Raw genomic sequence first — 14,303 nt, forward strand, 5'->3', positions numbered from 1 at the left:
TTTAAAGGCTATTTTCTCAGAATCTACTGAACAGATTTACACCAAACCTACAAAAGGCACTTCCTTGACCTGAGGACTACCTCTCTGCCAAATTTCTAGTAATTCTGTTCAGCCGTTCGGGCTGTAGCTGTGTCTAAAGGTCCTACGGAAAAATGCATGGGAAAAACGCGTTTTGGGACCCCCCTTTTATCTCAGCCCCCGCTTGACGAATCCCCCCGAGACTATCAGGGTAGGAGCGGAGCGTAGCGCCCCACCTATTTTGAAAAATTCGCGAGGATTCGTCGACCGGCGCCAAAGTTATTCAAAATAGAATGTTGCGGATTTCCTATGGAAACGTGGTCCTAACTATAACTACCTACTTGCGACCGCCACTAGGTAATATATATATATATTATATATATATATATATATATATATATATATATATATATATATATATATATATATATATATATATATACTTGAAGATGAAGGATCACAAGAAAACAACAGCCAATATATATATGTATTCACTGAAAAAACCATAGGTTTCAGGGGTGTTATAGTTAGCTGGACATTTCCCTCGTACAAAACCCTAGAAGTTCCCCTGTTATAGTTAGTTCAGCTAACTATAACTCGCGCCCACGCAATGCACTGCTGATGACGTCACATATTACATCACTCATGACATGGTCAGTGACATCACTGATGACATCTCAAATGACCAGCAGAAAGCATATGTAAAATCCCTGGTGCTAACGTGTCTTATCACCGGAATTTGTTTCGCATTGCAATTGGTGTGAAAGTTGTGATGTGATTTTTTTCGTGTGCACAACAATATACGAACTGAGCAGTGTATCTCGTCAAGATCCAGCACCTGACGCACTATTCCCAATCAATATAAATACAATGAGATTTCTTAATAGATTTTGTGTGTACACTGTAAGTGCAACCAATACCTCAGTGCAATACAATACAGGATTTTAGTATTTAGAATAAATCGCAAAGGTGCACCTCGTGTCTTTTTGCACTGGAACGGCTACTCTCCATTTCATTATCAGCACTTTAACGAAAGTAAAGTTGAGATAAATGTAACACACTATTCAGAAGTTGGTGCAAACTGCAGATATCACCAGTATTCCAGCGATAAGTGCCCCAAAATTTAACACCATGGTGGATTCCATCAAATAACAGTAATAAGAACAAGAAAGAGTCACACAGCAGTTAAGAGAACAACCAAAAACATTATTATTATTTTTTTCAAACTTTATTTTTTTTAATAATAAATATATAAACGATAAACTATTTTCAAACTTTATTTTTTATAAATATAAACAATAAACTAATAAACTAAATGTAACAACAATAATACAAAACAACAAGGCGGAACACTCCTGTGGGAACCACGGATGTCGACGACAGACCTGGAAAATCAGAAAGATTGTTAAAAAAAAACCAACATGGTATTCTCAACAAAATACCACAAGAAACAAATCAGATATATAAAATGTATACAGCTAACAAAATTTTATAAGTTTAACTTACAAAAACTGTAAATGTTGCCGCTTTAAAATATTTACAGAATCTGAGGAAAATTTTTTGCAGAAGGCACCACGCCCACAACGTTTTTCTTCAGTGGTGAAGAAATTTTTTACTTTTTCCAAGGGGCAAACAAAGACCAATGCCACCTTCTTCATTCGCAAGATTTGCCAAAGAGTTCTCTTACGAGGGGATCCTAACAAAAAATACTCGTGCGGCACAGCAAGTATGATGAAACACCTAAGGACCCTTCATCCAAACAATCTTGCACGAGAAGAGTGCAAACAGAAGAGAAACACTCCTGTTCTGTATCTGTAAAAAGGAATCACAAATAAATGTATATTAATAACTTTCAAATTTATACTATTCCATTACTGTACAAACACATTTTATATAAAAACTGACTAAGAAACTATGGCCTGAACCACAAGTGTGACGATCGTTAAAACACTACATGCATAGTGCATACTACTTTGAAGCAGTTCATGCCCTAAAGCCTACCTCACTAAAAGACTACATGCTAACTGACTAAATGATTACAGTACTATAAGGAGACACACTGGGTGAGTGACAGCGTGTTTGCTAAAAGAGTATGAATACTAACTAGGGAATTGAAGGTGTGAAACACAACTGTGTAGGTGATTAGAGGACTGCATCCATACTGCATAGGCATTTAAAGCAGTCCATGTGCTTAGGCCTGGCTCACTGCATGACTACTTGGGTACTGACTGAATGATTAGAGTACAGCAAGGAGAGTGCCTAGGTGAATTTATAAGTGCTAGGCTTTTCGCACAGGGAATGGATTAGTACTTGGTACTGAATGGGTCACTAGAGGAGTGAAAAGGCAGTCACAAGTGCTGGACTGTATGGATACTGACTAGGAAATTGAAAGTGTGAAAGACAAGTGTCTAGGTGGTTAGAAGACTGCATGCATAGTGCATAGGGGTTTGAAGCAGTCCATGTGCTAAGGCCTGGCTCAGTGTATGAATACTTAGGCACTGACTGAATGATTAGAGTACTGCAAAGATAGTGTCTTGGTGAATTTATAAGTGTTTGGGTTTTAGCACAGTGAATGGATTAGTACATGGTGCTGAATGGGTCACTAGAGGACTGCAAAGGGAGTGACAGGGTATTTCCTGGAAGTGTATGGATACTGACTAGGGAATTGAAGGTGAGAAAGACAATTGTGTAGGTGGTTAGAGGACTGCATGCATAGTGGATGAGGGTTTGAAGCAGTCCATATACTAAGGCCTGGGTCACTGGATGAGTACTTGGGTACTGACTGAATGATTAGAGTACTGCAAGGAGAGTGCCTGGGTGAATTTATTAGGGTTTGGCGCAGTGAATGGATTAGTACTTGATGCTGAATGGGTCACTAGAGGAGTGCAAATGGAGTGACAGGGTGTTTGCTGGAAGTGAACGGATACTGACTGGGGAATTGAAGGTGTGAAAGACAAGTGTGTAGGTGCTTAGAGGACTGCATGCATAGTGGATAGGGGCTTGAAGAAGTCCATGTGCTAAGACCTGGCTTAGTGCATGAATACTTAGGCAGTGACTGAATCATTAGAGTACTGGAAAGAGAGTGTCTTGGTGAATTTATAAGTGTTTGGGATTTGCCACAGTGAATGGATTAGTACATGCTGTTGAATGGGTCTCTAGAGGACGGCAAAGGAAGTGACAGGATGTTTCCTGGAAGTGTATGGATACTGACTAGGGAATTGAAGGTGTAAAAGACAAGTGTATAGTATGTTAGAACACTACATGCATACTGCATAGACATTTGAAGCAGTCTATTTGGTACTTAGAAACTGACTAAATAATCAGACTACTTCTAGGACAGTGCTTAGGTAAAACTTTTACATTTTCAGTTCTGCCACAGTGAACAGAATAGTACATGGTACTGCACCTTAGTGTCAAACCCTGACTCATTTTATCAATGCATAAGCAAAGACTAGCTTCTAATGCTACTAAAACTTGACAACATGAGAGGTTTTAAATTAGTTATCTGTCAGCAAATACACGATGTTACCAAATGCTTCTCTCACAGTGGTTCTCAAATGCACACAGTGTAATTCTAGACAACAACCACTATACCTAGGAGTTTACCAAAAATCATTCACTACTGTGGAAGTGGTAAGCGAACTGCACACAATCTTCATATTTCAGGACTGCACTTTTATGTCAAAGCCTGACTCATATAATCAAAGCACAAGCAAAGACTGGCTTCTAATGCTACTAAAACTTCACAACATGACCGGTTTTAAAACAGGTATCTGTCAGCAAATACACGATGTTACCAAATGCTTCTCTCACAATCCTTACCCAAATGCACACAGTGATCCCAAATACACACTAACTCACAGTGTGATTCTAGATAAGAACCACTATCCCTATGAGTTTACCAAAACTCATTCACTACAGTGCAAGTGGTAAGGGAACTGCACACAATCTACATATTTCACAACTTGAATTTACTGTCAATGCCTGACTCATATAATGAAAGCATAAGCCATACCTGTCTTCTAGTGCTACTAAAACTTGACAACATGACATGTTTTACAACACTTATCTGTCAGCAAATACACAATGTTACCAAACACTTCTCTCACAGTGGTTCCCAAATGCACACAGACTCACAGTGTGATTCTAGACAAACAACACTATCCCTAGGAGTTTACCAAAACTCATTCACTACAGTGGAAGTGTTAGAGGAACTGCACACAATCTACATATTTCACGACTACACTTTAATGTCAAGGCCTGACTAACTTAATCAACGCATAACCAAAAACCGGCTTCTAATGCTACTAAAACTTGACAACATGACAGGTTTTAAAACAGTTATCTGTCAGTAAATACACAATGTTACCAAATGCTTCTCTCACAATCCTTACCCAAATGCACACAGACTCACTATCCTAGGACTTTACCAAAATGAATTCACTACTGTGGAAGGGGTAAGGTGACTGCACACAATCTACATATTTAAGTACAGCACATCAGTGTCAAAGCATGACTCATTTAATCAACATATAAGCAAAGACTGGATTCTAATGCTACTAAAACTTCACAACATGACAGATTTTAAAACAGTTATCTGTCAGCAAATACATGTTACCAAATGATTCTCTCACACTGATCCCAAATACACACTAACTCACAGTGTGATTCTAGACAAGCACCATTATCCCTATGAGTTTACCAAAACTCATTCACTACAGTGCAAGTGGTAAGGGAACTGCACACAATCTACATATTTCATGACTGCAATTTACTGTCAATGCCTGACTCATTTAATGAAAGCATAAGCCATAACTGTCTTCTAATGCTACTAAAACTTGACAACCTGACTGGTTTTAAAACAGTTATCTGTCAGCAAATACACAATGTTACCAAATGCTTCTCTCACAATCCTTACCCAAATGCACACAGACTCACAGTGTAATTTTAGACAATCAACACTATCCTAGGAGTTTACCAAAACTCATTCACTAGTCTGGAAGAGTTAATGGTACTGAACACAATCTACATATTTAAGTATAGCACATCAGTGTCAAAGCATGACTCATTTAATCAACGCATAAGCAAAGACTGGATTCTAATGCTACTAAAACTTCACAACATGACACGTTTTAAAAAAGTTATCTGTAAGCAAATACATGATATCACCAAATGCTTCTCTCACACTGATCCCAAAAACACACTAACTCACACTGTGATTCTAGACATGCACCACTATCCCTAGGAGTTTACCAAAACTCATTCACTACAGTGCAATTGGTAAGGGAACTGCACACAATCTACATATTTCAGAACTGCACTTTTCTGTCAAAGCCTGACTCATTTAATCAAATCATAAGCCATAACTGTCTTCTAATGCTACTAAAACTTCACAACATGACAAGTTAAAACAGTTATCTGTCAGCAAATACACGATGTTACCAAATGCTTCTCTCACAGTGGTTCCCAAATGCACACAGACTCACTGTGTGATTCTAGACAAACAACACTATCCCTTGCACTATACCAAACCACATTTCTTCATCTAGAAGTAGTACTACATTTTAGTATAGAAACATAACATAACTCATTTCACAAATTCATAAACAATGACTGGTTTCTAATTCTACCAAAATATAAAAACTGCACAGTTATCTGTTTGCAAACACATGAAAAACACAAATGCTTATCACAGAATGGTTTCTACATGCACACACATTGTAGAGAAAAAAAGTACTCCCTACACTTTAGCAGGAAAAATACATTAGTCTGATTAAAATCAAAATAATCTACATACATCCCCTCACAATTAAATAACTCATCTTTCAAGTTCTTTTGTAGATTAAGAAGTATATCAATCACTCACCATATTTTCTTTTACAGAAACTCTGCACTGTGCACCTCTCAGCAAAAGCAAAGAATGAAAAAGTTTCCCTTTCATTTTCCACACATATACATGTAAACATCAAATCACAATCCTTCGCACATAAACTCAAAAGCAAACACACATTTTTATTGGTTAAACATTTCAACCCTTTCCAACTGAAATACATTTCAACCCTTCCCCCAATCTGCCTTCTGCCTGTTACCATAGAAACAGGTCATTGAACACTGCACTGAGCTCACAGGTCACAAGTTCAGCACACAATGTTCCTACACAAGATAGAAAGTGTGCTTGACTTTTCAACATATCAGCTTATCATATATAATGTTCCTTACAATCTGTTTTTGTTAACCAATAACAATCATACATTTAAAACACAGAAATATACACCCTACCTTTCAGTGTAGAAAGTTGTCATACAACCAATGATTTCTTGTTGTTTTTCAAAAAACGTTGCCATGGATCCGCGCACCCACCGCGAGAGAATCCGTGCATCCAATGCGATAGGATGCGCGCACCGTGCGCGCATTTCCCTGTGTTTTTTTTTTAAAACGGGGCCCCAGGGGGTCCTTCTGGGACCCCCTAAGCACCTCTAGAGGGTCAGAGTATTTCCACTCTGCCCCCTTTATATATTTTACACACTTATTCCCCTTGCATCTTCAGCCTCGCTTCTACCGAGGCAGAAAATGGCCGCCAACAGTTCCTGGTTTCGAATGTAGAGAGACACTCGACAGCCAATTAGCATTCAGCGCGCGATCGGGAAGGTGCCCGCTCGGTTCGGGGAGGGTGCGCTTACGGTGCAGGTACGGTCCGCGGATCCTCCACGGCCATAGATATCACTAACTTTTTTACCCTAATTTTCTCAGGAACTACTGAACAGATTCACACCATATATGCAAAAGGCACGAGTCTGAACTGAGGACTAACTCTTTGCCAAATTTGGTGTCATTCCAAAAACGCGTTTTGGGACCCCCCTTTTTTCTCGTCCCCCGCTTGACGGATCACCGCAAAACTTTCAGGGTAGGAGCGGAGCAGAGCTGGCCAAAAGTTTGGAAAATTTTGCGAGGATACGTCAACTGGCGCCAACGTTATTACAAATAGAATGTTGTGGATTTCCTATGGAAAATAGGTCCTAACTATAACTATCTACTGGCGACCGCCAGTAGATAATATATATATATTTATATATATGTATATATATATATATTTTCCTACAGGCAAAAGTGTTGGAGGAAGTATTGGCAGCCATCTTGGGACTCAGTTGCCAAAAAAAATACGTCTGTTCTGTGGGGTAGGGATTTTAATATTGCATTCTGGTCCTTTATTGGGGGGGTAATTCGAGGAATACTATCAGATGATAATATCACCTTCCCCCAAATTTTCTGCATACAAACTACAGGGACAGTTGAAATGAGATCATGTTTACCTTAGACTTAGGATTTGCTAATGATTTATACATTCCATCAGCACCTTTTGATCACACGTTTAATGGGAGAGGTGCAAACTCAACTATTGATTATATAATTACATCCAATAGACACTCAACAAGACTTAAAGGTTTCAAAACATATAAGAACGCCCTAAGTGATCATTTTCCACAGAGTGTAACATTCCTATTGCCTAGAAAGATGATAAATATGAAGGGCAAGTCGACACATCTGGTCCAGGACATAGCCTTGAATAAGACTAATGGTTATTCTTTATGGTGGGCTAAAGTGGACCCAGTTGAATTCACAAAGAAAATAGTGGGCAAATATCAAACACTCTTTCTAGCCTGCCTAGATGAGATGACTCCACACATAGACATTTTAGAATCCTTTGCACCGAGTTAAGGATGCTTTAACAGTGAAGAACGAAAAAGAATATCAGAAAAACCAAGGACTCTAGGTATACAAAAGCTTACACAAAATTGAAACTTGCTCTATACAAGTCACTAAGAAACAGTCAAGAAATAAAACCAAGTAGATGGGAATATAAACAAGTCTTGAAAGAGTGTAAGGATGAAATCAGAAATGAAGCGTGGATAGCCCTCTGCGAAGCTACTCTGGCAAGAGGCAATACAGCTTTCTGGCGGGCAGTAAATGCCCCTTTACTGACAGCCCAAGACATCCCCACTATAGAGATTGCCATAGATGAAGATCACTGGGTGAAACACTATTCAAACATGTGTAATAACTCAGTAGACAAGGTAGCCGTAGATGAAACCCAGTCTACGCAGGAAATAATTGCCCTAAGGAATTACCCTATAGATCTCCACTTTACTTTGGGAGAGATCAATCAAGCAATTAAGGCTAGCAAGGGAGGGAAAGCAACTGGTCCAAATGGTGTCCCTGTTGATCTTTTTAAAGCCAATTTGCCTCTTAGGCCCACTTTTAACTCAAGTACTAGCAGCGTCCTATTCTTCAGATTTTATCACGACATGGTCAGAATCATTACTGGTACCGATCTTTAAGAAAGGTGTTCGCTAGAACCCTGTCTGTTATCGGACAATATCGCTGCTTGATTCCCTGGTCAAGGTGGTGGGGCGTATTGTACTTAGTAGACTTCAGGAATGAGCTGAAGATAACAATGTCCTATCGGAGTTACAGTTCGGCTTTTGTCAACGCCTAGGTACTGACGAACAGGGATTACATTTAGACATCTTAATTGTAAAGTATATGCTGGCCAAACAGGGTAGATTATATCTGGCATTTGGTGATCTAACTGCAGTCTTTGACTGCGTAGAAATGACAAACTTTGGAATATCTTGGCCAATATGGGAGTAGAAGCCCCACTTCTACATTTTATGAGACAGCTGTATTCTGGCTCGATAGCAAGTGTCCGTTATGGGGCAAGGGGCGAATGCACTGCATCATTCAATGTAGAGAGGAGGTAAGACAGGGCTGCGTCCTGCCACCTTTTTTATTTATACTTTATACCAATGGTTTGGGCCAAGCACTGGTGGATCATTGCCAGGACCTACCGCAAATTAATAATCACCCTACCTGCCCTTCTCTATGCGGATAATTCAGTGCAGATGGCATGCACGCAACTAGGGCTCCAACCGGTGCTGAGAATCTTTACCGTGTATATGCAGAATTTGGGACTCGGTAATATTTTGAAGACTTTTATTATGAAGTGTGGGAGAGGTAGCACAAAGTAAAGAGACATTTATATAGATACGATGACATCACTGATGACATCATCCAGTGATGAGTGCTTCTAAAAAGTTTAAATATGTTTTATATATATATATGCCAAGGTGTATTGAAGAATGAGTGGTTGCATGAGTGTCTGAATGGATGATTTAATAGGTACATGACTGACTGTATAAGTGAGTGATTAAACATGTCTTACTAATACATGGTTGACTGACTAATCTGTATGAATGTCTGCATCAGTCTGTCAGTTGGTGTGTAAGTGGCTGCTTGGGTTGGTGAGTAGATACATGCGTGTCTATATGGGGTTTTGATTGGTTGTCTGAGTACCTGAATGGGTGCCTGAGTATCTGTGTGGGTAGGTGGGATGTGTGTGTGACTCCCTGCATGGATGTGTGAGTGGGTGATTCACTGGGTGTATGGGTTCAAGAGTGTGTCTATGAGGGGCTGTATGGATGGGTCAGTGTGTTTATATGGCTGTGTTGGTGAGTGAATGGATGTCTCAGAGGTATGTGTGTGAGTAACTACATATGTGCAAAGCAGTATATGGGAGTGTTGGAGTATATAAATGATTATAGGTGAGTGAGTGATTGATTGTGAGAGTTGCTGTATGGATGAGTCTGTGCTTGTGTCAGTGATTGTATAAGAGAGTAAGTATGTGTTGGTATCTGTATAAATAAGTGAGGTGGTATGTGTATAACTGTGTAGGTGATTAAATGGGAGTGTGATTGATTCTTTGCATGACTAAATAGCTGTGTGAGCAACTTTATTTCCCTTATGATTTGTCTGTCTTCCTGGCAAGGCCTGTCTATTGTAGCTTCTTGCAATTTCTTTTTTGAGTGTTTTTTTTACTTCTTTTTTTGAAAAAATGGCATCCAGTCATCCAGAAGAAGATCTCCTGGAAGAGGTAGATGATGTGGAGGAACCTGTGAAGAAAAGAAAAGAGAGTGTGGTTTGGTCTTCCTTTACAGTACCAGAGGGTGAGGAAAAGGTTAATGCTAGGAAGGTTACTTGCAAGTTATGCAAAAGACTGCTATTGAGAGGATCTGAAAAGAAAGTACTCCTGCGGATCACCCTCCATGAAGAAACACTTCTAGACCATTCACCCAATGCATTTGGCCAAAGAAATCTTACAGAGAGAGAAATGAACAAGCTGTGCAGGTTGACCCAAATGCTCCATCTACTTCATCAGCAGGAGTTCCACCTTCACCTCGGCCACACATTTTCCCTGAGCTTCTGGATGTCACAATTAACTGTAAAAAGTGCACTGCAAAACTGTGCATTTGTGAGCAATGCATTGATGTGGTAATCAATGCAATTAAAACACACAAGTATTATTATTATTTTTTTATGTGCTCGTAAATTTTCTTTTCCTTTTTTTTCTCAAATAATTATAATTGACACTTTCATTTAGTTTTGCTTAAAAAAAAGTCAAAAACGCCCCAAAAAGAAAAATTGTTAGAAAAAACAAAACAAAAAAGTTTTAAAAAATGGTTCTCACGGAACCACATATACTGGTTAAAAGTAGAAAAATTACCTGAGTGATTGCATGAGTGCAAGGATACTGCCTGAGTGATTGCAGGAGTACTTGTATACTGCCTGGGTGATTGCATGAGTGCATGGGTAGTGCCTGGGTGATTGCATGAGTGCATGGGTAGTGCCTGGGTGATTGCATGAGTACATGGTTACTGCCTGGGTGATTGGAGGAGTGCATGTGTGTTGTCTGACTGATTGCAAGAATGCAGGGGTAGTGCCTGAGTGCATGGATGAATGCATGGATAGAGCCTGAGTGATTACATGAGTGCATGGGTAATGCATAGGTTATTGCATGAGTGTATGGGTAATGAGTGGGTGATTGGAGGAGTGTATGGGTACTGTCTGAGTGATTGAAACAATGCATGGGTAATGCCCAGCTGATTGCATGAGTGCAGGGGTAATGTCTGGGTGATTGGAGGAGTGTGTGGGTACTGTCTGAGTAATTAAAGGACTGCATAGGTAATGCATGGGTAATAGAAGGAGTGCATGGGTAATGCCTAGCTGATTGCATGTGTGCAGGAGTAATGTCTGGGTGATTGGAGGAGTGGGTGGGTACTGCCTGGCTGATTGAAGGACTGCATAGGTAATGTCTGGGTGCTTGCATGAGTGCATATGTAGTGCCTTGCTTATTGCATGAGTGCATAGGTAGTGTAGTGAGTGGGTGATTGGAAGAGTGCAAGGGCAGTGCCTGGATGATTTTATAAGTGCATGGGTAGTTCCTGAGTGACTGAAGGAGTGCATGGGGTATGTCTGTGTGATTGCATGAGTGCAGGGGTAATGTCTGGGTGATTAGAAGAGTGTATGGGTAATGCCTGAGTGACTCGATGAGTGCATGGGTAGTGCTTGAGTGATTGGAGGAGTGCATGGATAGTGCCTGGGTGTTTAGAAGAGTGTATGGGTAATGCCTGGGTGCATGGACAACAGCATGGGTAGTGCCTGCATTATTCCATGAGTATATAGAAAGTGCCTGCTTGAGTTATGGTTGGATTGCATGGATAGTGCCTGGATAATTTGAAGAGTGTAAGGTGTAGTGCCTGGGTTATTGTATGAGTGCATGTGTAATGACTGGATGATTGGAGACGTGCATGGGTATTGACTGACTGATTGTGGGGCTGCATGGGTAATGCCTGGGTGATTGCATGAGTGCATAGGTAGTGCTTGGGCAATTGCATGAGTGCAGAGGTAGTACCTGGGTAATTGGAAGAGTGCATGGGTAATGCTTGGGTGCATCGAGGACTACATGGGTAGTGTGTGGGTGATTGCATGAGTGCATAAGTAGTGCATGGGTGACCGGAGGAGTGCATGAGTAGTACCTGGGTGATTGCATGAGTGCACGGGTAGTGCCTCGATGATTGGAAGACTGCATGGGTAGTGCTTCAATAATTACATGAGGGCAGTAGAAGTACCTCAGTGCATGGGTAGTGCCTGAATGACTCTATGAGTGCATGGATAGTGATTGGGTGATTGGAGGAGTGCATGGATCATGTATGGGTGGTTGAAAGGGTATATGGGTAATGCCTGGGTGCATAGACAACTGCATGGGTAGTGTCTGTATTATTCCATGAGTGTATAGGTAGTGCCTGCTTGAGTCATAGTTGGATTGCATGGATTGTGTCTGGATAATTTGAAGAGTGCAAAGGTACTGTCCTGGGTTATTGTATGAGTGCACAGGCAATGACTGAGTGATTTCATGAGTGCATAGGTAGTGCTTGAGTGAATGCATGAGTGCAGAGGAAGTACCTGGGTGATTGGAGGAGTGCAAGGGTAGTGCCTGGATGATTTTATAAGTTGAATTCTCAAATCAAAATTATCCTGTTGTGTTTGTTGCATTGTCATTTTTACTTCATTCATGGCTATTGCTGCTTCATTTTCAACAATTGGTTGTCCTATCGGATCATCACTTATTGGAGCAGAACTCTGACTATCTTGAGAACTGTCTCTAGCTTTTTCAGCTGCTATTTTAGTTTCTTATTCAATCTCTTCATTTAACATTTGTAGATAAGTAGGAAAAATTGTGCATTGAATGTTATCTTTACATGAATTAAAAGAATCTTCATAGCAGTCAAAATATCCAACTAATTCAGATTCACTATGCCAAGTCTTGAACAGTTGCAGTAGTGCTAAATAAATTCCCTCTTTTCAGGATTTTCACAACTCAGTTTTCTGTGGTTAATAAGATTCCCTTTGGCATGTTTTACCAAACATCCATCACAATAAATTACTGTATATTTTTCTTCATTTATATTTTTTGTAACATTTCTCTTAAAGCTGTAATGTTGCAGTACTTCATAGAGACATACGTTTTCCAGATGTGGACTCCTTTTGGGATAGTACTTATCCAACATATTCGTTTTAAAAATATCTGTACTTTCTGGTTCATTCAATGCTAAGTATTCAATTTCTTGTATAGATTTCAAAACTCTATTTCGTGTAGCTGCAAGACCTAGACTTACCCAAATGATTCTTCTTGACTTTGAATATAAACTCGCAGAACTCAACCGATCCGAACATTCGTAGGATCCAATCTCTCGATGTGAAAGCATTTTCAAACTAAAGCTGTACAATTTGTTACTTAGACTCTTCTCTTGTGAAATTTCTTACCACATTTCCTTCAACTCTGTCTTTTCAGATTTCGTTATATATGACATAACATAGCGAGCAACAGCAATTGAATTATCTGCAACATACTGGATATCCATGTTAGCATTCCACATTGTCAAAATCACTGGATTGTAGTCATTATTATACTTTGAATCTTCAGTTTGTCTTATGTTGTACGTATTCTTTGGAGATTTTCATGTTATAGTATGTCTTACTACTGACATAAAACTATTGACTCTTCCTTTTGAAATTACTGGACGTGGGAATCCAAAACGTATAAAATTTTCCATTTGACTTGTATTTTCATTGACAATATTTTCCACATCGATGACTTTGAAAAAGTAAAACTTGTACTCTTAAGCTCTCATCTCCTCCTTTTTAGGATTCGCCTACTCTACACAGCGCACATGCGCTGCATAGAACGGCCTTTAGCCGGCGCTATTCACTTTTTCAAGCACTGCACTCGTGCTTGTGGCGGCATTCCACCTCGCGGGAGCGTGCAGCGGCGCGCCACAAGCACGAGTGCAGTGCTTGAAAAGTGAAGACTGCGCGCGCATGCACGCTCCACTCCCGGGCGTGTTAGGCTTTGTATCTGTGACACATTTTAAGTCGTTTGACACCGTTACATTAGCCATATAGTTATTATACATCTTTTAAAAATGATATGACAGTTTTAGACTATTTAGACATGCCTGCACAGATATTGCTCTGCAAGTAAAACATCGACAATATCGCTCTTGGGCTATATCACAATTATCTGTGCATATACTTCCGTCCTTTTCCATTTCTATTAGGTCTTTATTTGGTATTATGATTTTCTTACTGGGTTCACTTTGAACAACCCACACATCCATCATGGCCGCCTCATAGATTAACCAGCTTTGGAATCAACCTATGATCCGTAGCGGCAGACGGAAACTTGTGATCTGTCTCATGACTTCCGTCTGACTATTTCTATACTTTTTCCAAGCATGGGGGTTGCACCGAATCATCCGGCTTCCTGTACCACATGTATTGCATCTATCAACATTCGGCGTGGTTGGGTCGAGGCATATCGAATACCTCATTGTAGGAGTCCAAGTCAGGATAGAAACCGCAGTAAGTCCAGGTTACTACTCACACATAGT

Source organism: Triturus cristatus, chromosome 2_2, assembly GCF_964204655.1.
Source record: "Triturus cristatus chromosome 2_2, aTriCri1.1, whole genome shotgun sequence".
NCBI classification, from domain to species: Eukaryota; Metazoa; Chordata; class Amphibia; order Caudata; family Salamandridae; genus Triturus; species Triturus cristatus.